The sequence below is a fragment of the Ochotona princeps genome, chromosome 15, assembly GCF_030435755.1.
Source record: "Ochotona princeps isolate mOchPri1 chromosome 15, mOchPri1.hap1, whole genome shotgun sequence".
NCBI lineage: Eukaryota > Metazoa > Chordata > Mammalia > Lagomorpha > Ochotonidae > Ochotona > Ochotona princeps.
In genome coordinates, this window is record NC_080846.1 from 19,390,836 (window position 1) to 19,417,665 (window position 26,830).

The 26,830-nt window shown below is 35.5% G+C and overlaps 1 long non-coding RNA gene across 1 annotated transcript in view; it reads right to left on the reverse strand.

The window, feature by feature from the left end:
- Nucleotides 1-1,124: 1,124 nt before the first annotated feature.
- LOC131482070 (uncharacterized) overlaps nucleotides 1,125-26,830 on the reverse strand; it is a 345,618-nt gene continuing 319,912 nt past the window's right edge. Inside the window, exon 3 of the long non-coding RNA XR_009246747.1 lies at nucleotides 1,125-1,213. This is a non-coding gene — a long non-coding RNA (uncharacterized LOC131482070). The remainder of the gene's footprint in view (nucleotides 1,214-26,830) is intronic.

The following is a 26,830-nucleotide window of genomic DNA, read 5'->3' on the forward strand; positions in this document are numbered from 1 at the left end:
GGAAGCCAGGAGCTCCATCCCGGGCTTCCGTGTGGAAGGCATGAACGCATGAATTGGGTTATAATCTACTGCTGTCTCAGGCACATTATCCTGAAGGTGAACTGGAAGCAGGAAGCCATGACTTAAACCATCCCTCGGGCCCGGCGCATTAGCATAGCTGCTAAAGTCCTCACCTTGAATGCGCCAGGATCCCATATGGGCGCCGGTTCTAATCCCGGCAGCCCAGCTTCCCATCCAGCTCCCTGCCTGTGTGGCCTGGAAAAGCAGTCCAGGACGGCCCAAAGCTTTGGGACCCTGCACCTGTGCGGGAGACCAGGAAGAAGCTCCTGGTTCCTGGCTTCAGATCAGCTCAGCTTCAGCCAATGCGGCCACTTGGAGAGTGAACCATCAGAGGGAAGATCTTCCTCTGTCTCTCCTCCTCTCTGTATATCTGACTTTGTAATAAAAATAAATAAATCTTTTTTTTTTAAAATCCCTCAATATGCAATGCCGGTGTCTCATATATGCCTTCAGTATCATGACGTGTATTGTTTTGGCAAGTATATATTAAATCATTTGGATTTAATTAGGTAAGCTAATCTGTGAATTAAAGCAAATTGCTCTTTAAGGGTAATTTAAAAACACAATGACATTTTAATGTCAAAATTCTTTAGACACAGCAGGCATTCCAAAATCAAATCCTGTATTCAATGGATTACTAAAGTTGTTTGACTAGCTCATATTTTTGTTGTAATTCAAAGTAGACCATAAAGCATTTTAATCCATGTAAAATATTTTCATGAATATAATACTAAGTGTAAAACATGTAATTCACTAATAATTATTTTAATTATAATTTTTATTGCTTGCTATTAAGAATTTTTCATAGAACTTGCCTGCAAGATATATATATTTAAAACTAATAAAATTAAAAGTTAAATATGTATAATGGGTTGCATTCACACATTGCTATATGTTAGTATGATTTATCATAACACCTGAAACATATTCACTATTCTTATTTTTTTAAAAAAAGGATTTATTCATTTTTATTGGAAAGACAGATTTACATAGAGGAGAGACAAAGAGCAAGGTCTTCTGTCCACTGGCTCATTCCCCAAGTGGCCGCAACAGCTGGAGCTGAGCTGAGCTGAGCCTAGGGGTCAGGAGCTTCTTCCAGATACCCCACATGGTCGCATTGTTGCAAACTTGTGGGCCATCCTCAGCTGCTTTCCTAGACCACAAGCAAGAAACCATGACAGATAGCTGAACAACCAGGACATGGATTGAGACCCACATGGGATCTTAACGCTTGCAAGGCGAAGATTTAGCTACTGACTCCTTGCACCAGGGTCAGTATTTACTGTTCTTAACACAATCATTCTATTTGGGTTGCCATTTGCTATGTTTTTCTATCAAAAAAAAACATAGTCAAATATATCTAGAGGGGAGCCTGAGTTTAGACTTGCTGCCTAGATACCATGGCCCACATGGGTCTTCCTTAGTTTGGGTCCTAACATCTGCTGATGATTCTGGCTTTATGTTAATGAAGATTTTGGAAGGCAGCAGTGATAGCCCCATATATAGTTACAGCATGTGCTTACCTTCTTACAGAGAGAGGTCCTCCATCTGCTTACTCACACCACAAAGGCCAGAGCTGAGTGGGTCCAAAGCTGGGAGCTAGAAGCATTCCCTGGACCTCCCATGTGGGTGGACTTGGGCCAGCTTCCCCTGCATTCTTGGGTCACAGGCAAGGAACTGGATCAGAAAAGGAGCAGCTGGGACAAAAACTGGCACACATATGGGATGCCCGCATCAGAGACAATAATTTGCATTTCTAACATACCGTACTGGGAATAAAATGTGTAATTTGGAAAGCACAGAACAGACTAACAATAATCAACCAGTAATATCTGAAAATTAAAGGAATTACAACAAAGGTGGTAGAGCATTTGAAACAATAATATAGGAAAAATGTAATGAGTATCCTAATCTAATTTTCACTTGATCCCAAGGTAGATATTTACTGTGGCTCACACAGCATAATAAAATGCACAGAAAGATGCTTTTAAAATATGGTATTGGAAAAACACATGAACTGACTCTGCAAATCAAATACCATGTTACAGGCAAAACAAAACTAAAAATTAGACAAGATTTGCAAAGCAGGAAATAATGGTGTGAGAATTAAATTAACATCTCTAGGTATTAATTGGTGTTTGTGTGACTTAAATAAAGAGATAAGGTATAATTTTTTATAAATTACATAGTTTGCCTCCATGAAATAATCCTATTACCTATTATTTCATTACTTTTATGATTGATTAAATTTATGAGATCCTTGCTTCATAGTTGTCACTAATGTTCTGATTTTCTAGTAGTGTTCTAGCCTAAATGCATTTCTTCTGAATTATTTTATGTAAATAGTCAGGAAAAGCATTAACTACAACAACATATTATAATATGAAGGACCCATTGGTTAAAATTGTTTCCTGTAGTTGAGATTTCAAGGACAAATGTTAATCCCTCCAATACCCATGAAGCTAATTCATTTTGTACGAGTTCAGAATTCCCACCAAGTTGGTTACAATTGACATTTTAACTTTCATATAAAGGAAGTAAAACTCCCTGAATCACTTTGATAGCTGTCATTCATTCTAAAGCTAGTGTTGTTTACATATCTGCCTCATCTGCCACACATATTTCTGTAAGGTGAATATAGTGATAAGATTTGCTTTTTAATAGCAGGACATAGTTGGTTTAAATGTTGTTTGTTGGTAAAAACTTGATCACATTTGAGACACAATGTATTTCAATGCTCTTACACTTTGAACAGATTTTATGCTTTATAATAATTACAAAGAAGTTGTCCAATGTACAGATACTCTGGCTGATTCTCAACTTGAGGTAATTACATTTTGAATCAAAGCTCTAACAAATTGCACAGTTTCTCGAATTTCTGCAACAATAGATGTGGGCAACATTCCTCAAGTGAGCAAATTATTATTTATAGAAATGTTTCTAACATTAGCTTTCATGAAGTGCTAACAGATTTCATTTTTCCATTTTCTACATTTTCAGCTGACATATTTGTCATTGACCAAAATAAGCAATATACAAGTCATCTAAATTACATTGTTCTCTTTTGAAGAAACTTACACAAAATGTAGAAATACACTTTTTAAATCATTTACAAAGACTTTTATAAAGTCTTTTTGAATAAATTTTTCTGTATTTAGAATAATACACCTGAATTAAATGAATTACTTTGCAAATTATATTGCATTAGAAAATTATGTTCAGTTTAGATAAATTTGAATAAGTGTACAAATGTAATGAGTCAGCAAATGAAGAAACATTTGAATATGCTAATGATCTACATTAGCAAGAAGGGGCAACAAAGAGTGACTCTTTATGTTATTTTAATTCATAATTAACTTTAATTTTAATATTACATACATTTATTATTCACAATCAATATGATTAACCTATAGAACCAGTCACAATTCTTTTACTGTAACAATTTAAAAATAAAATAAGGTTATAGGATAAACACTTTGTATAAAAATGTATAGCTGAAACAATTCCTCTTTGAAAAGCAGAAGTAGCTATAGCTTTTTAAAAACATCCCAGGCTGTCTTTCAAAGTTATTCTACTATTTTACTATTTTGGATTCTTATCAGCATTAAATGACAATTTCCCTTGTGATAAGTCCTTACCAGCATTTTGTGTTATCAATGTTTCGGGATACAGTCACTTCACTAGGTAAAACGCGCATCTCATGGTTGTGTCATAGCAAAAGAGACTAAGACTGCAAAATAGAAAGAATACCATTATAATAAATCAGTGAGGTAGGAGACCTGAGCAGCAGTTCATTATGTAACTCAAAACAATGAATGTTAGCATGCAATACATAATTTGGAAATCACATTAAGTTTTCATGACTTATGCATTATGTTTTTGATGCACTAGGAAATATTTTAATATAATGACTCAGTAACTTGTACAATTAAATAGTTGTCACATTCTTTGTTTTTAGAAATATATTGAAATATGTGAAAATGTAAGAATTTGAAAACAGCTTTGGCAGCTGTTTTACGGGCTCTGAGAGCTACTTTCTAACATTCTGCACTTGAAAAAAAAATCCACCTTATTAAATTTACATCAAACTGCATCACATCCAAAGAAACGGTTTCAAATCATCATATTTATGTCAACTTACATTATGCACAGTTGGCTTGGAATGTTTTAAATTTCATTTAAATTGTGCAAATCAGCATTGTTAGTAACTAGTTATTGTTTTCCTCTAAAAATACACTCCTCTAGCTGCATGCGATAAACTGAAAGGCATATGTACCCTATATTCATATGTAATTAAAATGCTTTAATGCTTAGATCAAGGAAATAGGTTTTGTGTTGTAGATATGTGTTTACAGTTGATGAAAGCAAAACAGACAACTATAGCCATCAGGATTTATATACACCAAATACTGTCATTTACACAGTATTCCACTTTATATTTAAGTGATAAGTATGTTTCAAAATAATCACACTCCTTTATTTTAGAAAATTCCATCAAAACAGAAAATATTTACTTGTGAGCTGTAGGTGGAAAGATTATTAAATAGTAGTCAATGATTATTATTAATTTTAGTTGATTTTATTCAGTAGATGTTCCATAAAAAATGTTTTTGGGAACTCCCTTATCATAAGTTAAAGAAGAACAGAAAAATTAACTAAGGAAGCAAAACTACTGTAAAAATATTCCTGCTGAAATGTAGAAACATATATCACTTCTCAGTAATTTGGGATACGATCAAGTCAAGAAACTTCTCACTTTGGCAGCATACAACACTCAATGATTTTCTAACTCAGAATATTTCTGGGGCTGGTATTGTGGGGTAACTGGGCCTCTGTGATGCTGGCATCTCCTAGGGGTATTGGTTCAAGTCACAGATGCTTGGCTTCCCATCTGGCTCTCAATTAATGTGAGGAAACAGCAGGAAATGCCCCTGTAGTAGACCAGGATGAAGCCACTGGCTCCTAGTTTCAGATGAGCCCAGCCACAGCTCTGGTGGCTATTTGAAGAGTGAATGTATGAATGCAAGGTTTTTATTTTTGTTTCTTCCTTTCTCTGTAACTCTGGAATTTCAATTAAATAAAATAATATTTGTAAAAGCAGTAGTGGTTGTGCAATATTTAAGAAAAAAGAATATTCTTATTTCAGGGATATCATGCTGTACCCCTTACCCTCAATATGTCTCCCTGACGAGGTTCAGACTGTCTGTTACTATTTTATTCTGAATCCTCTTTTAATCATTTCAGTTTTGAAGAGTATTTCTTTAGAAAAGAGTATAGGATGGAGTCATACTCTATTAAAAGTAGAAGTAATATTATAAAACATTGCAAAGAAGATGTAAACATTTCACATTTGAATCAAAATTCTGCAGTTTAATACTTTAATTAATTACCTTTTCTATACAAGTTCTGCTACAGCATGAACACCAAGAATGTACAATCACCCCTCATCAGTCATAAACTTTTATTTGATTTTCATAACTAAAATGTATCTATAACCTCAAAGCCAATCCCCCAGATATTTCAAAATAATGTGTATATGTGTATGAAGCAACATAAAATTTTGCTCTCTAACATACATGTGCATATCCAGGTTCAAATCAGGTTACATTCAGGTGAGGAAATGAAGCCATGGTTCTTATTTCTTGCTAAGGAGAAAGAAAATGGTTCACTCACTTACTGTACAGTTTGGGGCAGTTTGCAAGACAGCTTGGTGATTTCTTAGAAAACAAAGTATACAGTTGTCATTTCACCATGCAATCACAGTTGTTATTATTTACCCAACTGAGTTGAAATCTGATGCTTATGCAAAGCAGGAAAGTAAATGTTCACAGTAACTGTACTTAAAATTTCCAGAAATTGAAAGCAGCCAAGATCTTCTCAACTGCATGGATAAACAAACTGGTATCTCTTATGTTGAAATGTTCTTTATTGGCAAAAAAGAAAAAGTACATCAGTCAAGTTGTAAAAAGACATAGAAGAAATTCAAGTTTATGTTACTAGGTGAAAGCTGCATGTATGAAACGGCTACATGTAATATATCAAGTGTTTGACATTCTCAAAAGGCAAAACTATGGAAACAGTGATGTGGTAAGTTGTTGTCAGAGGGAGGAGAAAAGAACAGATAAGCCATGGAGAGTTTTGAGTGATGTTAAACTGCCAGATACATGTGAGAACACATTTATCAAAATCTTTATCAAAACATGCAATACAAAAATGGAATACTAGTGTAGTTAACGATGTATGGGACTTTCGATACTAATAACTAATACTCATTTCCCTGCAAGCCTAAAATGGGAAAATATATGAAAGTCAATTTTTTGCAAAATAAGGAAAGAAAAATCTAAAATACAGACCCATTGTAAGACAAGGTCTAAGGAATGTATGTGTCTGAACACAAGGCCTGGACTTGGGAACAGGAGGGCCTGCTAAGCTCTTCCACATCTAGGCTGACTGTCTCCTACATTTTAAAAGCTGGCATGGGATGGAAAATTTCAAGTTTGTAGATGGGGCAGGTTTTGAAAATCTGGAAGTTTGAAAAGGAATTTTAAAACACATACTGCGTGTTGTACAGGAAAATAAATTTTTGGCAAACATTATCAGAATGAGTGAAACTGGCTTATTTTTGAGGACTTTGGCAAACCAAGCATATAATGCAAGTGAAATTTCAGTTGACAGCCCCTTATAATGACAGTCTCAGAGGACAGAACTTAGTTTTTGGCTTCCACATGGAACAATGTTCAATATTTGCTAATTCAGTGTTCCCAGTAACTTAGAATGTAGTATTGCAAATTTTTAAAAAGACTGTAATCGGATTATTTATCTACTTTTCCAAGTTTGTTGTCATTTCTTATTTGTTATTATTGATTTGACTAAACAGGTAGAAAGAAAGAGGGAGCAGGGAAGGAGGAAACAAAAACAGAAGAGGAAAAGGAGAGGGGTGAGAAAACAGGGGGAGATCTACCTGCGAATTCATTCCCAAGTCCCTGCAACAACCAAAGCTGACTGAGTCAGCGATAAACTGAAAGGCATATGTACCCTATATTCCAGGGTATTCCATCTGGGCTCATCTATGGGGGTGGCAGTGACCCAGGCAGATGAGCCATTATCTGCTCAGCCTTCCAGGGTGCACATTAGCAGAAAGATGTATCAGAAACAGAAGCAGCAAACCCACCCACACACACAGAGGTACTTCATACGGGATGAGCGTGTCACAAGTGGCCCCTTAACCCACTGTAACGTAACAACCGACTTGTGTGTCTAATGGCGTGTTGCTAATGTGTCTTGAATAGACAGTGAAAAATAGAACTGTATAAGCAGTACAATGCTTTGTTTAGAAGCATTCCTGGGGAAATCTTTCTTACAATCCTTTCTGCAATTATTTTCTGAATACAGTGTTTCATGTTACGTGACAAGAAAATGCTGTGTATTAGAATTAAATAAATTGCCTATCAAATATGAAAATAAAGCAGTCAATGAGAAGTGAAAGGAGCTGAAGTTATTGTAGTTAGCTTTGTTTTCCATTGTGAGATTCAGAGGTCTTCCAAATTGTTGTGGAGAAACGTTATATTAGAATAATACACGTACAGGGCCCAGCGCGGTAACCTGGCAGCTAAAGTCCTCACCTTGCACGCACCGGGATCCCATGAGGGCACCAGCTCTAATTCTGACAGTCCCACTTCCCATTCAGCTACCTGCCTGTGGCCTGTGAAAGCAGTGGAACACAGCCCCCAAAGCCTTGGAAGATTAAAAGAAGCTTCTGGCTCTTGGCTTCGAATCAGCTCAGCTCCAACGGTTGCAGCCGCTTGGGGAGTGAACCAATGGGTAGAAGATCTTTCTGTCTCTCCTATTCTCTGTAAATTTGACGTTCCAATAAAAACAATAAATATATATATTTTTAATTATAAAGAAAAAATACTGTTATCAAGATCACTCAGCTAAGCAGTAATTAATATAGCACTGTCATTTCTTGCAGTGTAGAAAGGAATTTGATGTTCATTCTTAGATTCCCTTGATATAGCAATATATTGTAAATGTTTTCTGTTACGACTTGATTTTAATTATATATCCTTTTGATTAGTGTTGCTATTTTCAACTTCATTTGTTTTCTTTAACTAATTTTAATTTCTAGTCCACCATGATTTCTCCTTATACAGTTCATAAGCTTGTGGCCTGTTTTCACTTTTCATTTCTTTGATGTTCATCTTCTCAAACAATTGAAACGGGGATATAGGAAGCTGGAGTTTCTTAGAAAATTCAGCTTCATTTTATTTAATTGCATTGTAAATAACATATATGTTAAACAGCCCCTTATTTTATCATTGCCTATGTGAAATGGCTTACTGTCCTTTTTTGTTTGGGATTTTTCTGACTTATTTTGCATCTCTCTATGTTGTAAAATATTATTAGAGATATAAATTGAGCTTTCTTTTTCCCCTAATTAAGCAAATAATTTCAGAGTGTATTTTGAGGGGCTATAACTGTATCTGCTAATTATTTTGAAATAAATTTCATTTAATATGAAGATCTTGTATATTTTTATTAGCAAATATTTATATACTGTTTTGGTATGAATGTAAAACTTTTTTCATATCTTTCTTCTTTTATTTGGTGTTACAAAACTATGTAATTAAAAGTCACAACACTTAAAATAAACCCAATTAGCTATTCAGAATATAATAAATATACATACATATAAATAATAAAAATTAGCTATTCAGATTAATGAGCAATTATCTTACCAACCACTGACTCTTCTAGTTATTGCCAATCTATTTTAAATTTTTGTGATATTAACATTTTTAGTTCTTAATCTATAAAGGACCACAGTTACATTGTATATATATTTTTTCTGGCAAACAGAAAGGTCCACTTGATCCTGCCGAACGTTGGCTTCAGGGATTGTTAAGCAGGGCGCTGAATATTTATTCATTACTCAAGAATTAGAGAATTTCTGTTCCTAAAACATCTTTCTAGGATCATAGCAGCATGCTTGACTGTTCAATGAGCCATTTCAATTTTAATAGTCCCATCTCCTAATTCTGCCAACAAGGTCAAGTTTCAGGACATACTTTCATCCCCCTGATCCATGAGCATGGCCCATTAGTCTCTGCTTGACCTGCCAGTTCTGCCTGGTGCATGCTGAAGTTCACATTCAGACAAGGCAATCAAGAGGAAGCTATGCATCTTCTGGCACTGCTTGCCTTGGCAAATCCTTCATCAGTGTTTCTTGTCAGGTGAGTGAGTCCCTGCTAACTCAGTGGCTCCAGAGACACACCATCTTCTACTGAAATCTGTGTTCTGTTCACTCTAATTTCCGACTGCAGGCTCTTTCCTAAAAATGAAATTTTATCTTTGCAGCAGTTTCTCATGCTATAATTTGGGTAGCAAAGACCACCAAAAAACTAGTGGATGTGAATGCCACCTCCGCTGTTCCTTCTTCTCAACTATCACAACTCTGTGCCATCCAGTTCCTAATTAGCAGGTGTTTCATAGATGCTAACCCCTTGATTCTCCATTGCCTGGTGCAATGTGAAGGCTCTGCCATACTTGCTGGACCTTAATGCTTCCTTGCTTTCCTTGCGCCCTTTACGTTGTTGCTTAGTAATTTGAAAAGCATGAATATTTCCTACCATTAAATTTAAAAAAAAATTAGATTTTATCACTGCATTTTCTAAAACCACTTTATCAGTCATTTATTCTCACTTAATTTAATTCATATAAAATATTTCACATAATTTCATTTCTTTTTTATATTCGTGATCTTGTTTCAGAATTGAAATTATGAATTTCGTTTTGAATTTTTGAAACCCTTTTAGCATTTGAATGGTCTCAACTTTTAAAGAAGAATTTAGTGTTGTTTTCCTAGCTTTGCTGTCTCAACAGTTATTCTTCTGGGCGTAGAAATCATTTTTCTGAAAAGTACCATTTGGATATTAATACCATCAGTCACTGACCACACAAAAATACCAACTTAAAAATTAATCTTGTATTGTTGTGTTGACTTTTGAATCTCTTTGTGGTTGTTGGCAAGCAATGTCTTTGTGGCCTTATGTGGCCAGTGGGTTGAACACTCCCCACTATTGGTTCATTGCTGGATGCTCTAGTAAATGTAATAAAATACAGAAATTCTTGACATAAAACAGACACTTAAAAAGTAATATCTTCCATTGCTGTTAGCATACTGATCTTCATCTTCATCACTTAATGGCATGGCAACCACCAGCAACACAAGAAATTCTCAAATTATACATTGCTGTTAATATGCATACAATTAAATGGTCTACTTCATTTAGATGAGATTGTTTCTTTTATCTTTCCATATTACACTTTCATAAAAAAAACACTTTGTATACTTAGTTGGTTTACAGAGAAAAATAGTAGAGGTATAAACACATTTTATGCACCATTTTTTAGCATTATGATTGCAAGTATTGGTAGTTTCCACAAGATTGCTTCAATTTGGACCTATTGAAGAAATTTTGGAAAGTACAAAATAACATTACAAAATCACTATATAATTCATTTATGTACATAATTCATAGCATGTATAGATCACTTAGATTTATGAAAACACGGGTCTATCCAAGAAGACTGTGATATACAGTTTATAATAAATTCTACTACATCCTAAAGGTACACCTAATAATTTTAATGCATATTAGCACTAAGAACTTTTCTTGACGGCTTTTCAAATAAATTTGTGAATATGAGTGTTTAAATGAAATACAGGTAGATTCCTAACTGGCTTCATGCTGAATGCCTAGCTTATTTAAGATTTAATGAAACAGCTGAAGAATCCTTGGATTGGCATATCCCAGACTTCCTCAGTACTCATTCATTGCAGTGTGGTTTCCAGTACCCCTCCTTACCTCACTCTTCACTCCCCACCACCAAAAAAAAAAAAAAAAAAAAAAAAAGGAGAGGATGTGTTTCGAATGTATTGTGACACACCTACCACACATATGCATACAAAGTTGATACCCATATAGCCATATGTCTTTTCATTGTTACTCTGTGTAGGTTTTATTAACTGCCAAAGATGATTCACTAAGCTCTCCTGCTATGCATATAAGTTTCCTGAGCATGCATTTGTGTCTCTAATGTCAAAACTGAACCCCTTACATAAAATCAGCATGGGAACTCCATAAAAAGGTCTGGAGAAAATTGAAACTGTTTAGAAATCTGAGTTAGTGGTAGGATATATGTGCAGACTTAAAGTTATGAATGCATTTGCATTTTTAAGGGAGTTTAAATCAATTCCCTTTATACATACCTGTCAAAGTTTGGGTGCAAGGTTTCTAAAATATGGTGCAAGAAGTGCGGACCATAGAGCCCTTGTAATACAGGTTGTTTTTCCCATCTTAGTGATGATATAATGAATCATGCTCATAATAAATCATTACAATAGCTTTCTCTGGTGGAATTCAGCTTCATGCTTCCCTTCAGCAGTTGACTCTGTAATCAGGTTGTAGCTTCATAGGCGGATAAGCCACTCGTGCGGCTGGTGTGTGGTTCTCCATACGATCTGAGGAGACAATGTAGACAAATATAGGCAGCAAGGGAAAGGAGGCCTTTGAATGTATCAAATGAATCCAAGAATCTTCCCCCAAATTGAAAATGAATGTTTTTATGAACTATTTTCACGCCTCAGCATTCTCATATGTGAAACTAAAGGATTGATTTTCTTCAAATTTGCCTCCAGCTCAAATGCTCTATAACTTATGAAAGATTTAATTACACAAAATTGAAATCCTCCTAAGAAGTAAGCTTTTTCCAAAGTATCTCATTGCTAGAAAACATACATTACCAGCAGAGATGTTTAAGGTCTATCCCATGTGATCTTTTCATTTTTTTTTATTTTTTTTATTATTTATTATTTTTAATTCATTAATTACATTGTATTATGTGACACAGTTTCATAGGTACTTGGGTTCTCCCCACCCCTCCCCAAACCCTCTCACCATGGTGGATTCCTCCACCTTGTTGCATAACCACAGCTCAAGTTCAGTTGAGATTCCCCCATTGCAAGCGTATACCAAACATAGAGTCCAGCATCTGTACAATGACCTGCCATTATAATAGCTTTCAAAAGTCATCCTGCTCCAGCTACAGGACTTATAAAAATGCTAGCTAACAGTTACAAAATACCATCCCCTCTCTGACCTCAGTGAAAAGATTTTCTTAATCGGTTTTCTATTGGGACCATACCAATTGTCACAATTTCAGGGGTTTCCATAAGCTAAAGCTGTTGATGGCTAAGGCCTTCCTCCCTTCTCTTATGTTACAGAGTCCTAGGCTCCTGGCCCTTCTTCGGTGTTCAAGCATGGTCAAACCTGGTCAAGTCCCTCCCACGCTTCCCATAAATCCTGTCTCGTGTTCCTTCATGTCTCTTTTCCCAATTACCTGATTTGCAAGAGTTGTAGCTACTGTGGATATCTTTAAGAGCCATTATCCTGACTACTAAAGGTAGCCTTTCAGCTTGTTTCATTCGTAAAATTCTTGACTTTACACGTTATTTCCATGAGAATCTATATACTTTCTAAGATTGATTCTGTATCTAACTCCTTGAAGCCCTTTCCCACAATGTTGGCCAAGCATCCAAATCTATTGTTAATGTAACTGTACATACTTATAGGATACCGTATAATGAATCAATATTTGCACTATTCTTACTCAGCGAGCATTGAAACCTTGACAGCAGTTAGATAAGAGAAAGTAAGAAATGAAGATATCTATAGGCAGAGAGCATAATTTTATAGATGGAAAAACCTAAATACTCCATTATAATTTGAAATTATAAATTGTTTCATAATTAGTGAAAGTTTTAAAGTTTGGGGATGCAATATCAATATAAAGAGAGTGGTTGGCTGTCTGGTATTGCACGCTAACCTGCCGTTTGCTGCACCAGCTTCTATATCAGATCCTGTTATTCCAAACCTGAATGTTTCAGTTTCATTTCAGATTACTGCTAATGCTCCTGGAAAGGTAACATACATAAATAAATCTTGTAAAAAATTAGTCTCTTTACTATGTTGAATTTATGCTCTAGAACTAAAGAGGGCAATTTCCTTCATTCTAGTTTTTTTAAAAAAGTATACACTTAATCAAGAGGTAAAAGATACCTGTAATAAAAATTACAAAACAATAATGTTAGTTGATTGTATTTCTGAAGTTCACTGTGTAGCTATGACTTTAAGGTCCAGATATATGAGTATTCTCTAACAAGTTTCTAGAAAACTAAAAGATAAATTTGTTTTGATGCAAAAATATTTTAAAATGCATGCATAATTTTTCATAATAAGCATTTCCTTGGAACTTTTACAAGACTCATCACGTGTTCCTTTTAAGTTATCTCTCTCTCTATCCATGCTTACTCACTTCTATTCCCTGTTAGCTCCAGGGTAGAGAAGAACAGCATACTGATTGTTCAACTCAAATGATCACATTACCATTAGCAGATGTATCATATTCTTTCAGCTTAATACAATTACTTGACTATTTACGAAGTTTCTAATCTTAAATAAAATTTGATTTTATAAAATATTTAGAGTTATTTAAAGGACAAAACATCATTTCTAGGCATAAGTTTTTGAATGAAGGGGCTAATATTGTGACCTAGGATGTAAAGATGCTGCCTACAGTTCTGGCATCCTGTATGGACAGTGGTTCAAGCCCCAGCTGCTCCACTTCCAGTCCAGCTCTGCTAGAGCACCTTGCAAAGCAGCAAGGGATGTCCCAAGGGTTTAACCTCCTGCAGCAATGGGGGAGAACTTCGGCCTCCTACATCAGTGCCCACTGTAGCCACTGGGAGAATGAACCAGTGGGTAAAACATCTCTTTGTATAAACCTGCCCCTCCCTGCCATAACTTCAACTTTCAAGTAATTAAAACTCTCTTTGAGTGATCACCTACCTACCACTTACTCATTTACTATGAGATCAACTTTTCCTTGAAGCATAATGATGAAAGTGTTTTTTTTTTTCTAATGTTAAAAGTCTGTGTTTGCAATTCTTTCAGATGAAAATAATTGGAATCAGAGAGGATAACATGAAAAATGTAGAACATTAAGTTCTAAGATGTGGAGTATTTTTAGGAAACTCATCATGTTTCTTTATATGTGACTAAATTAAAGGGTGAAGGATCAATTACTCACATAAAAGTTCCAAAAGTAAATGAAAAGTGCTTTTTATGATGTCAGCTGGGGAAACTCTGGCTTACTAGGCTTCTAGGATCACTAATCGGGTGAGCTGCTTCCTGTGAGTACAACGGCTGAGAAAAAGAAAAAGAACTGCGCATTTTTAAAAGCAATAATAAACCCTTTCTTCTTGCTGCTCTGGTCCCCTGGTAGCAAAGCGCAACATCTATTCACAAAGAGATGCATTTCCTGGAAATAAACTATACAGAAAATTCAAAGGTAGGCTAGATCACATTATAAGTCATGCTTCTTTTAATGCTACAATTTAATACCTTCAGAGAGCAAAACGTCTGAAATTTAGAAGAGGTTTGAAATATGAGCATATGTGGAGTCTCCAGGTAGATAGTGGTTAAGAAACAAACAAACTTTACTAGCTCTGTTATTCTTTTCTGAGAAACAAGGAACCACTAAAGATTACAATGGGAGTAATTCTGCCTGTGATAGTTTACAATCATCCAGATACCTAAGGTTTTACAATAAATGACGACTCCCCTGCCTTTGCTGATGAATGGCTATAATTTTCCATTGGACATCCTGAATTGGCTATCCTGCCAGAACAGGAGGAAAAAGGCTGTCTAAGTCTGAATTGAGGGTGTAATTCTAAAACATAAGACTTCACTGTGCAACAAAACACATTTTCTAGAAACCCTGGGCATGCAAGGATCACAGGGAATAGCACGGTAGATATTTACAGAAAAGAAGCTTGGAGGTAAATCTAGCAACTTAATTATAACAGACAAAGGCTAGGATTTATGAAAATAAATGAATTGAAGCACAATGGCAAGAAACTTGGCAAAATGTGAGCTTTAGAGGTAACTATTCGGTGGTACTCAATCAGTTGAAGCCCTGTGAATGCTTGCCAGTTTCTCAATCTTATAAAGCAATAGGGTGACAAAGATCATTCCCCTATACATTTCTACTCAGATGTTAATTTAACACTTTAATTTTTTAATGTGATTATGAGGTACAATAGAGAAGCTATTTGAGAAATGCCTACATGTGAAGTTATTTTACCAAATGGTAAAGACACTTAGAACTATTTTTGCTATATATTTGTCCTTCCCACACATCATATTTCTGAAAGTAATTTATCTCTGTTTTCATGCATCTTATGATGATTTATCCATTATGTTTTTCACCTGAAATATCCACAATCATCCTCCTAAGCTACACAGTCTGAACACTAAAAATTGCATTGATTTTAACTCAATTTAGTGATACTTACAAATTACCAAGAGTTTTTTTGTTGTTGCTCATTTTGTTTTGTTTTGTTTTAATTTTCAAGAGAGACCTATAGAGAAAGGTAGCTCCCATCTACTGGTTCATGGCACACATGCCCACAATGATAGGGCTGGGCTGGAGCCAGAATGGAAAATACAAACCAGGTCCCACTAAGGTAGCAGGAACACACATATGTGAGTCAAAAATCTGCATTGGCAAAAATGTGGAGCCAGAAGCCAGAGCCAGGAGTTAAATCCCATTGCTATAAGTGGGTGAGCAGGCATCTTCACTGCCAGGTTAAATGCCTAGGATTTTGATCTAATCATCACAACCACCAGGAAATATTAGTATTAGGTTAATGCTCAGCTTTCAATCCACTCAGAAAAGGATGGAAAATAGGTAGCTAATTTGGTTTTGCTGCAAGTGATTTATAAATGTTGCCCTGTTGTAGGGATGGGTCCCTCACTGTATGTATTTCAAGTTGCCGTATTCTCTTATGAGAGAATTCAGGGAAATGAAATAGATAAAATATAAGAACGATACCAGGATTTATTTTAAACGATTAAAGAGATATAACATCTCCAGAAATGAATGTGGTAAGCTTCATATGAAAAAATCTTACCATGAGGATCCTCTAATCTAATTCAATCAATCTTTTATCTTGTGTTGCTAGTGCCTTAATAGACTCTGCAAATGATGTGGTATTTGGATGGAACTCAGTGCAGGCAATGATCTCTGGGAAATATTATTGCCTCTATGTGGAGCTCAGCAAACATGTACTCCGCTTGGTGCCTTCTTCATGGTGAAGAATCTTCAGATGCCTCGTGGGAAAGATGGTGTGCTATGTTGGATAAAAGGAGGCAGAGTACTAGCAATGCAGGTCTAAAACACAGAGGCTGCTGGAAACTTCTCGGCTCCGTTTTCATGAATTCCCTGCCTATCCCATATCAACTGTATATAGCAGGACTTATTTATTTATTAAGACAGTAACAGTATGTTGTATATGCATAATGCATTCTCATTATCTGAGAGTTGAACTTGCATATCACTAATAATTAGGGTTGCAAAAGAAGAAAATCCTAAGCTCAGAGGAAATTAGACAAAGTCAGTCACAAAAGACTACTAATGCAAGCTTCCATTGATATGAGATCTTTAAAAATAATCAAATTAATAGAAAGAAATGTAATATTGGCGTCTAGGATGGCCAGAAATGGGGAGTTGCTGTTCCAGGGCTTCATGCTTTTAGTTACTCAGGAGGAGTAAGTTCAAGAGATCTGCTGTATTGCATTACACGTTAGCCAACAATACCAGACTGCACTTGACATTCTGCAGTGGGTAAATTCTCCTTCTTCTTCCTCTTCCTCTTCCTCTTCCTCTTCTTCTTCTTCTTCTTCTTCTTCTTCTTCTTCTTCTTCTTCTTCTTCTTCTTTTCTTCCTTTCTCTCTCTTTTCCTCTCTCAGAAACACACACACACACGGAGGTGATTTCACCTTGAGCTACAATGTCCTGACTACAGGACACAATCCATTTCATCCTGACTCCAATCGAAGGAAATTTCTTACAAGGAAAGCACATCAGCTGCTCAGCCAACTACACTTTATGATGTTGTTAAATCTGTAATTCAAGGTGATAATTATGATATTATGCTATGAACAGGTGTTCTTTTTCTTGTGTTCTTACTCTGGTTCTCCCACATGGCTCCATGTATTTATCATATATCATGGTTTATATTTATATGTTAACCATATAACTACATAGAGTATATAAATTTATGATACAATATGTAAACAATCCTAAATGTGCTATCTCCCAATTTTTGTGGACGATTTCTTTCCTAGTGGTAATGTTAGCATCGTTTTTAGATATCACTTAGATTAGGCAAAAAGTAAACACCGGAAACAAAATGTTCAAAATGAACTATGTTAAATCAAAAGAAAACTTTCCTTGTCCACAGGAGAAGTATGAGACCAGAATATAACTGGAGATGCTAAATGTAGAAAAAAATAAAGGCCCATATGCTATCTTCAGTAATAAAATTAGTTTCCACTGCGGTTCAGATGTATTTCTTTTGGAATACATTTAACAATAATAAGAGCAGAATCAGCCAATATTTGAAACTGCCAAAAATTACAGCACTTAATTTGCTTACTACCCATTGAACCCATGAGACGTATGTGTTAAATAACAAAATGATTTGAAATCAAAATTGAATGTGATATTGAAAATATGTGTTCAAAGCAAGAAGATATAAAATTAAAAGACAATTTTCAATAGGGAATAATGTGTAAAGTTTATAGATCATGTGGAGGTATGGATGCTTGCTTCTCCAGGAGTATCGCCAAAACACCAGATATATCACATAATAGATTTACATGGAAGCAACTGAGTACCTCGGATTCACACCGATGCGGTTGCCACAAGTAGACTTGCTGGAATTGACAGTTAACAGAGTCAGCACTATTCTTGAAGAAGGATGTTGTCTTTCCTCATTGTACTAAATACTACCCCAGGGAGGAATAGAGCCTCCTGAGAAATATAACATAAGAGTAAATAAAAAGACCTTTCTCCATCAAGTGGAAATATGATGCAACCAGAACCAGAGGATATTTTGAAATTAAACCCTTTCTACTGTGTTGAATTTATATAGCCACAATTTGCAGTAAATTTTCACAAAATGAGTGACTATGTTTTAATTCAAAAGCTATATTACTTCTTAAAATTATAATGCAAGTCTTGGGGAATTAGTCTTCACAGCTAGCACACAATAAAATTAAAATGTTCCCACAAAATAATGTAAGTTATAATTTATTGTACAAATTTAAGACATTCAAAATGGTTATGTCTAAACTGTGAAGGCTGAAGAGAGAAATTCTTCAAGGAGTGAATAAATTTGCATTCTTGTCTCGCCTGACTTTTCATATCCTGCCCAAGGCACACTGTAACAGTATAAGAAGCCCATGTTACCACCGCTGCAGAACTTTTTGTATGTGTTGTTGTTATGGGATACAACCACTTAAAAGGCTAGGGAGGTTGGAGCACAGTGACAACCAGCCTTAAAAAAGAAAAGGACTTAGGATACAACAAAATGACTAAAGCTAAGATTCCATGTTTAGAAGAGGCACTGGAGGAATTTTTTAGACACTTTTTTGAATATGTACAACTTGGGCTGCTATTGCTTAGCATGTTTCTATAACTACCTACAGTTTCTGCTATTGTTGGCAGGATGAGAGGCTTGGTAATTTGTGATGAGTGTTTCTTAATTCTGGATGTAGACCTGCTGCCCTTTATACATCTACACAGTAACCAGAATTTCCAAAGATACATTTTAAACATAAGAAACCTCATTATTTTCTATTGCTTCAAAGCCACAGGCAGACACACATGAAGATACCACATTTCAATAGTTAAAGAATAATTAGTGGCCACTTATGAAGGGGGAGAATGAAATTAAGAGTAAGAATAAGTGATTTTCAAGGAGCTTGACAGCCTAATACGTAGGTTTGCCGTTTACTCTTAAGTTTTGGCATGTTCTCAGTATCTCAATTATTTTCATCTGTGAAATATGAATTTTTCTATCTAATTGAGGGTTTTGGGTTGTGGTTGAAATAAGAACAGCCAAAAAATTCCCATCATACTTGGAACATGATAGGAATTCTTTGAGTTGTTTTGTATTTTATTTATTTATTTTTATGTAAGTGTAGCATATGTCATATATACAGTCTCCAGAACATAACACTTTCCAACCTTCCTTCCCTTATTCGCACCAAACGTCTTCCTTCCTTACTTTTGTTTTAATTTTTTGTTTTAATCCTCCATTAAATAAATAGGCAAGTAATAATAAAACTATAAGTTCTACAGGACTAAAGCGAAGGGCTATAAAACAAAAAGAAAATCTGAACATATCAGTTTCATTCACATATATTGCATTCTTTAAACACTAGATATTGGCACAAATCAGGGAAAATATAGGATATTTATCTCTTTGTGAATAGCTTTTTTCACAAGAAAGATGCTGTCCAACTGTATCCATTTTGTTGTGAAAGAGAGGATTGCATTCTCTCTCTGGTTCAGTAGTATTCCACTAACTGTCCATGAATTTTGTTTTTGTCCAGTCATCAGTTGCTGGGCATCAGGATTCCACATCTTATTTTTGTGATGTGGGTTCTTATAAACATGTGCAGAAAACTCTTTCATATGCTGATTTCATTTCCCTTGGTAAATTCCCAGGCATAGAAAGGCTGGGCCTTATGATAGAGCCATTTTCAGATCTGAGGAATCTCCACACTGTGATTTCATAGTTTCACTAGTTTACATTCCTACCAAGAGTGTCTTAAACTAGCTTTTTCTCCACATCTGTACCAGCAATTAGTAGTTCTTCTGGATAGTAGACTTTCTAACTTGGGTGAGATGATTTTTATTGACATTTCTCTGGTAGCCATTATCCAGAGTATCATTTCATGCGTGTATTGATCATTTGTAGTTGATCTTTTGAAATATGATTGCTCATATCTTTAGCCTATTTCTTAACTGGATTGTTTGATTTGATTTTGTTGGGTTTCTTGAGCTCCTTATAAATCCTGAATAATAATTCATTATTAGATATAACATTTACAAATGTTTTCTCCCATTCTGCTGGTGGCCTTTTTACTTTGTCAAGTGCTTCCTTTGGAGTGTATAAGCTTTTTTACTTGATATTTTTGTTGACTATCCTTCTGGGGTCTTATCTAAGCAGCCTTTGTCTAAACCAGTGTCCTACAGAATTTAGCTGATGTTTTGTTCTATTAATTTGATAGTTTCAGATTTAAAGTTTAGATCCTTTTAATTTTGAGTTGATTTTTGTATATGGGATAAAGAAAGGGTCTTATGTCTACTTTTGTACACAGAGATGAAATCTCAGTAACATTTCTTGAAAAATCTGTCCTTTCTCCAGATAGTGAGTTTAGCTAGTTTGTCAAAGATTATTTGGTTGTAGATTTGTGGATTAGTTTTTGATGTTTATAATCTGTTCCATTGAGCTATATATTTTTTTGTCAGTAACAGGCTGTTTTTACTATAGCAGCCCCACATACTATTTTGAAATCTGATTTTTACAAATTAAGCTGATTTATTTATAACACACAAATAATACTCCATATATATGATGTATATGTATAAGCTAATGTGATGTCCTGGAAAACATTTGGATTATTTTAGTTTTAAAAAGTCTATATAATATCTTGTATTTATTTAATATAATTCTTGTTGAGAAGTAATCACACACAAATAGTGGAATAAATGTATGTATATGTGCAGTGAAAGAATCATTATGAAATAAACACCTAAATAATCACTATCACTTAATCTTATTACTCTCCCAGATCCCATCACTGTTACTGGCTGTCAGTGATATCCCAAAACAGATTTTTATGGTGATCTTTAATCATAAATTTTAATAACCTTTTTAAGCAAGGGGAAATAGTTCAGTTTATATATTTTTAACATTAAGTCAATAGCTACCATTTTTTCTTTGGTGACTTACTTTTGTTTATTATTTCTTATAAAATTTGGTTAGCTTAATGTGTGGAATTATATTGGGTAACTTTTAGATTAATATCACACTTTAGACAGTCCTGTTTATGTATACAGTTCTATTTATGTATCCATTTTACATTACTCTGCGGCAGCAGTCCACCATCAAATGGAAGGACCGTGTTTGGAATGTACGAAGCATGCAGTCCTAGGGAGCAGCACACAAGCACCCCTCCTTGGGCAGACTTTTCTCATTTGTCCTCCTTCCATGCACTGATGACTAGGAGAAACCTGGAGGAAGGACTGGAAAACACCTCATAACCCAGTATAGAAGCAGAATGGTTAAACTCATTTCCCCTCCCTCACCCATGTCTGTTTAAACTAAGTCCTGGTCCATGCATTAAATTAATAGTGCTGCAGCTGAATGCTGACTTAAGGGAAGGTCAGCATCTTGGTAATACACATGTAACTCAACCTTTTTGACCTAGGAAGAAGGTGTCAGTAAGAAGCACCCTGGATACTTTGTGTGCCTATAATGTGTGTAGTTGCATCAATCATATTCTAGTTAGTCACATTTAACATATTATTTAACTCCTTATGTAACAGCTAATAACATAATACTTATGTTATTAATGACAGCAATGTATTCCAAAAGTTTCTGGAATACCCAAAACATATATGTTGCAATTATTTATACCTTTGAGACATCCAAAGGAAAAAATGCTCTTGAAATAGTTTTTTCTTTTTCTGGGAAAGACTATCTCAATTGCAGTGAACATATTTATATTCATTTATTAAATTATAGAAATGGGTATAGTGTACAAGCTTCATTTGACACATAATGAACCATTCAGCGGTTGATCATTGTGTTAATTCAAGTCCTCTGAGAAGCACACTCCAGGATGGAATTATAAATACAAGAGATCTATTGGTTAAAATCTTTTAAGAGTAAACAGGCGGAAGAAAGCCTGCATTTTGTGATATTGGTCACACAGTTTCAAAATATGTTATGGGTGGTAGGCTCCATGATTTCATCAGTTCGTCTTCCCAAGAGTACCTGCCAAAATTTTTAATGAAAAGAATACAATCAGATTTTCTCTTTCACCTCATAGGGTGAAGATGACTAAAAATGTACTTTCCGCATATAATGTTTTACGATAACAGAATAAAATGACTTTACCAAAAGCTGTCCTTTTGTAATCATATGAGACATATGGTGCAACCAACAATCTGGAAAATTGGAACAACACTTCAGCTAAGGCTACTGTGGTTTTGATCATTTTTCCTTAATGGATTATCATTGCACTAATGCTTGCTCCCATTTATGTAATTTGCACTAATTGATACATGCTATAGATTCCTCACTCAGAAAAATAAAAGCGTTTTGAATAAGAACAGTTACAGCACTTTTATCAGAGACTTTTGGGGAAAGTTAACGGGATGTATCTCTTCCAGTGTTGCTCAGTAAAGGAGTTCCATGTCTCACTGAAATGAGCCAGTGTAAATACCCTGCCATTCTCAGCCAGTGGCTGAGTTTGTCTTGAGATGAACAGGACAGTGAGTTCGTAAGCACGTCAGCTGATTTCTCTCTTGCCTCACCACACAGCCATTTCTCTGAATGAAGTAGTAACAGCATTTCTGTTGCTGCTAAATCCACCACTTACTCCACACACATGTGCTTCCCGTAGACTTTGAAGAGTAGCTCACAAAGAAAGGACCTAAAGAACCTTGCATGTTGTCACAGGTTTTTTAAAGATTTATTTATTTTATTGTAAAGTCAGATATATATATAGAGAGAGGAGGAGAGACAAAGAGGTAGATCTTCCATCTGCTGATTCACTCCCCAAGTGACAGCAACAGCCATACCTTAGCCAATGCAAAGCCAGGAGCCAGGAGTCTCTTTCATGTCTCCCATGTGTGTGCAGGGTCCCAAGACTTTGGGCCATCCTCAACTGCTTTCCCAGGCCACAAACAGGGAGCAGGATGGGAAGCAGGGCTGCCAGGATTAGAACCGGCACCCACGTGTGATCTCGGCATGTTCAAGGCGAGGACTTCAACCACTAGGCCACCATGAGGGGGCCCATGTTGTCACAGTTTTAATGGGCAAATGTTGAATCAAGAGCCACACAAATGTACGTATGATTCTTTAGTCCAACCGTACAAGGTAAATGTCTCTCTTCTGATCAGTCAATGACCACTGCTTAGATAATAATAACTCTGCCTACTATCCTAATCACCAAAAAAGCAGAAAGAAAACCAAATATCTGAAGAACAATGTCAATAGCTATAGTCTGCAGATCAGCAGTAATGTCACTGCAGACCTTACGGGCATTTCGGATTGTGATGTCAATAACACAAGATTTCTAAATTGCTCAATAACTGTATCTGTGGCCTACAAGAAATGCACCGCACCAACAAATATACAGAGACTGAAAATGAAAGAACAATTTTTTTAAAAAAAATATGCCATGATAATAGAAAGGAAAAACAAATAGGTATAACCATTCTAATAGCACACAAAATATACTTTAACATAAAATCTGTTAAAAGAGATGAAGAAGGGTATTGTATAATGATTAATGAATCAATTTAGCAAGAAGATGTGACTATAAAAAATGTATATGCACACAAAGCCAGGGCACCTGGGTATTTAAAGCAAATGGACCTAAAGGAGATACAAACTCCAATACAGTATTAGTGGGGGAGTTCATAACCATACTTTCATTTATCAACAGATCAACTAGAAAGAAAATCAACAAAGAAACAACAGGGCTAATCCATACTATGGACCAATTGGACCTAACTGATATCACAGAACACTTCTGCCTACAGCTGTAGAACATACGTTCTTTCCTTTGGTGCATAGAACTTCTCCAGAATAGATAGTAGGAAAGCCATAAAGCAAGCCTCAGAAATCATATATATACATACACGCACACACACACATATCTATACACACAGAGACATTATATATTTAATATGTATATAACCACCATGTATGTATATACACAGAGACATATATACATATTTATATATTTAATATATGTATATTGCAATCATGAAATGAAACTGGAAATCAACAACCTCAGGAACTATAGAAAATATGCAAATGTATGTAGAACTGCACAGCATGCTGTTTAATGAAAAACTGATCCCAGAAGAAATCAAAGGGAAAATTAAAAAGTTCCTGGAGACTGGACTTGGTGCGATAGCCTAGCAACTAGAGTCCTCACCTTACATGCATCAGGATCCCATATAGGTGCTGGTTCTAATTCTGGCTACCCCACTTCCCATCCAGCTCCCTGCTTGTGGTCTGGGAAAGCAGTCGAGGACAGCCCAAAGCCTTGGGACCCTGCACCATGGTGGGAGACCTGGAAGAAGCTCCTGGCTTCTGGCTTTGGATTGGCTCAGCTCTGGCAATGTGGCCACTTGAGGAGTGAACCAGTGGAGGGAAGCTCTTCCTCTGTCTCTCCTCTTCTCTCTATATCTGACTTTCCAATAAAAATAAAATAAATCTTTTTCTTTTTTAATCCTGGAAACAAAGAGCAAAGCACAGCAAGACAAAGTAACCAGATACAGCAAAAGCAAACTTAACAAGGAATTTCATGGCAATCAGAGCCTTTGTCAAGCAATCAGAATGGTATGAAATAAATGATCTTTCAGTACAGAACTAAAACACCAACAAACTAAACCCAAATTTAGTAGGATTGAATAAAAAATTAAAATTAGAAAATCAACAAAATTAAAGTGAACAAAATGGATACCTTATCAGATAATTGAAGAAGTGGCTTATGAAAAATCAAACAATATTGATAATATATTAGTACAAATAAGTAAAAGAGGAGATAGACAAAAAGAGAATACTCAAGTCAACTAAATCATTTTTGGTTTCTACTTAAGCTGAGTCAAACATAAAGCAATTTCACTTTTCTTCATTTTTAGCTCATTGTATGGTGTCTCCACACCAAAATACAAGCAGACATCTGTAAAGTCATGCAGCTTTTAGGTATTTCTGGAGCACTAATGATTTAAGTCTATTGCTCACTCATAAGTGCTGGACTTGCCAATTCTCCAACTTGGGTCTATAGATGGCTTCTGAGTCCTTCCAAAAACAAAGCTTTCTAGTGTCAACAAAAATATGGCTAAAAATAAGTTCTGAATCCATGGTGCATTGATGACACTTTGCTAAAATAATTCTTGGTTGCCCAAAAGTTAAGTATATTTGGTTTTAATGCAGATGAAACAAACTTGGCCCCAAACAGCATGGAACTGAAATACAGCATTTCTAAAGTAAAACTGATGGATGCCATGGCTGTTTAGTACAACTTACACTTCATCCTTAACTCTTTGTCACCTTATAAATAATGACTCTCTCTTATGGGTATGTTCCAAGAGATGGGATTGATGGCAGTTAGCCTAAACTTGCTCCAGAGTGTTTCATACCATAAGCTATTACTGCATATGTTCATATTTATTATCATGTATATCCATTTAAGTAGATTCCTTTGTTTCCAGAATCTGAAGAGGTCTACAAAGCATTGTTTTTCATATCCTGCTATGAGAAGGCATGTAGACTTTACTTTGGAGGTAATATCCTGGCATGATCCCCACTGCTGGATAGTTAATTTTTTCCTTTTTAATTTTAAGGTCTCAAAATACCAAAAGGTTAATCTCACACCACACCATATACTATGCCATTGCATTGGCATAATTAACTTGATCCTGTCTTATTCATAAAATAGGAGTTTTGGTTTGTGGGATTGGGCTGCTCAGAATTTCCTTAAGACATATTCTGAGAAGGTGAAAATGTATCTTTGGAACAGAGTGTTACATGAATGTGGCTGTCTCTTTTGCCTGAATGCAGAATGTGTCCAATCCTATTGGGAAGACTGGAATATAAGATAACATATTTGCCAAAGTAATGGCCACATACATATCTGAGCTATTATCATTTTGCTGTGCAAATGTATCATTTCTTCACATAGCCGCTGTGACCAAAGCTACCACAGTCAGTGCTTGCTACTCATAGTAGTCATATTACACAATCCACACAGAAGCTGCATTAATGAATATAGAATCATTTTTTCCAGGAGTAATACTTAGGTTCCTGGAAAGTTCCAATCATGATGTTTTATTGGTTGGTCAATACATTACTTACGCTTCTGCTGAAAGACAACTTATTGAAAAGATCCTGTGTTATAGAAGCACTGAACTCATGGCTTAGAGTATTATAACTCAAGCCAAATTGATGTGTATGTAACCCATCCAGCTTTTACATAATACACATTATAATATTCTTGCATGGTTTTATACAACACTTTACAACGCTCTAGTCTATGGTTGCAGGCCATGTAAGACATCAGAATCACCAACAAAACGAAAGCAAATGTGGAACTATACAGATGGCGAAAAGGACACTCTCTAGTGTATAATTTTAACAAGGAGTCAAAGTGTCACCTTGTGCAAAATTACTTGAAAATGCATACGAGAGAGTCAAAGTTTTCACATATGTGTGCATATGTGTGAATGACTACAAAAGCACCAGAGCCTTAACTCGGGAGTCACAAATACATTTTAGCAAGTAGACAAATCTGCCAAAACAAAATCCATCAATAGTGGGGACCAATTGTACTTGGTTGAGCTATCAGTAATCTGCATTTTCACAAATACCTTTGTGTGAAAGATGAACTCATTCTTAATCTAGGTCTTGTTTACTGCATCATTCTTTTTTATCACCTCTTTCCCTTGTTTATATCACTTTTTTGCTTTATCATTTTTTTTGTCTCCACCGCCTTAAGGCATCCCCTTCAGTGTGTGACTCCAGGGTTACGTCTGAGAAGTCTTTCCA